Raw genomic sequence first — 1620 nt, 5'->3', positions numbered from 1 at the left:
GCAATTCAAAATAACAAATATTAATAAAATTAATATCAGCGATAACTATGATAATAATAATAATAATAATTAGTAATTAATACCTCGACGATTTGTTGGAGAGGAACAAGGAAGAGAAATTGATGACGAAGGAGGGAAATAGACCAGCAAAACCACCAACTGGGGTCGGTTTCTCTTCTGTTTGGGATGTCTTGGGGCGGGTTTTTCGGGGTTTCCTTTCAATAATTCGCTTTTCTTATCACCTCAGCTAGCCAAGGAATGTTGTCGAAGAACAGTAAAAGCGAGTGTATATATTATATATACATAGATGTGTGTATAAACAAGGCGATAGTACGAGGAGGCGAGAGTTCGCCGCCAACATAACACTGCCATTACAGCAGCTACACTCACTGAGTCTGCGCAGTGATCGTCTCCTCCCGCTTCCAGGTCTCGTCAGTCGTCTCGTAAAATCTCGTCTTCTCCGCTCTCGCAACATTTCCGCCGTCCGTTGCGAGAAGAACCTGTCGTTACCTTGGTGACCTACAAACATTTTTTCTTTTTTTGCCTTTCGCTTTTCGCTGAAGTATAAGACGAAAGAGGGCGGCGAGCGGATCTTTTCACTTTGACCGGCAGTTTTTTAAGATAATTTCCACGTAACTAAACACTTTTAAACTTCGTATACTGCTAGAATGTGTTTATAAAACATCTTTTTCTCTTGGCTTTATTGAGAAAATTCTATAGTTTGTAAGATATTTGTTGTTGTTTTTTCTTCAATTTCTGCAATTTCAACCTATCAATGAGGTCTATTACTCATATGAAATTGTCACCCATAATTATGACCTTAGTATCGATCTATTGCATTTCAATCTGTTTTCGGGTTACGATTAGGGGTGGGGGATGGGTATCTTTTTTTCTTCACAAATGTAAATAAACCCAATCTGTTTCTTAAACGAGGGACATATTCATACGGCAGAGAATGTTTTCACCTCAATAGACATCAGTGATTGGTTGAAATTGCAGAAATTGAAGAAAAAAAACAAATATCTTACAAACTATAGAATTTTCTCAATAAAGCCAAGAGAAAAAGATATTTTATAAACACATTCTAACAGTATACGAAGTTTAAAAGTGTTTAGTTACGTGGAAATTATTTTTGAAAAACTGCCGGTCAAACCGAATAGATCCGAAAAAACACATCAAAAAGTCAGGAAATAAATATGCGAAATTAAAAGCATATAACACTCCGTTTGCCAATTAACATTCTGTAGTAGATTTATTTTTGTGGCTTTTAACTAATTGCTCTTAATCTGATGTTCAATAAAGAAGGCCGGAGCCATTTTCTCAAAGGACACACACACACTGTATTAACTCGTATCCTTTAATCATAGTACATTATTTTTTCCCATCGTATTCAATCTTGATATCGGCTTTTTTGGCATGTCCGTTGAAACGCTTCATTTGACAAGATGAATGAATGAATGAGTGAATGGGAGAATAAAACGTATGACGAATTCAGCGCATAGAAAAGACCCCGTATATGGTACTAGATCTGTTAGAAATAGCAGCCAAATCTCTGTCAACTTAACACTCTAATAATTTTTTCTACTCTAGGCACAAGGCCCGAAATTTTGGGAAAAGGGG

At 36.5% G+C, this 1620-nt stretch overlaps 1 protein-coding gene across 1 annotated transcript in view; it reads right to left on the bottom strand.

Moving 5' to 3' along the window:
* Nucleotides 1-407, bottom strand: part of LOC115223764 (dnaJ homolog subfamily C member 13) — a 136684-nt gene extending 136277 nt beyond the window's left edge. The window contains exon 1 of the mRNA XM_029794417.2: nt 84-407. The gene's annotated coding sequence lies outside the window, so the exon portion shown is untranslated. The remainder of the gene's footprint in view (nt 1-83) is intronic.
* Nucleotides 408-1620: the final 1213 nt, after the last annotated feature.

This window comes from Octopus sinensis, linkage group LG24 (assembly GCF_006345805.1).
Source record: "Octopus sinensis linkage group LG24, ASM634580v1, whole genome shotgun sequence".
Lineage (NCBI taxonomy): Eukaryota > Metazoa > Mollusca > Cephalopoda > Octopoda > Octopodidae > Octopus > Octopus sinensis.
The sequence above is the reverse complement of the archived record's forward strand: the minus strand, read 5'-3'. Positions and strand labels throughout refer to the sequence as shown.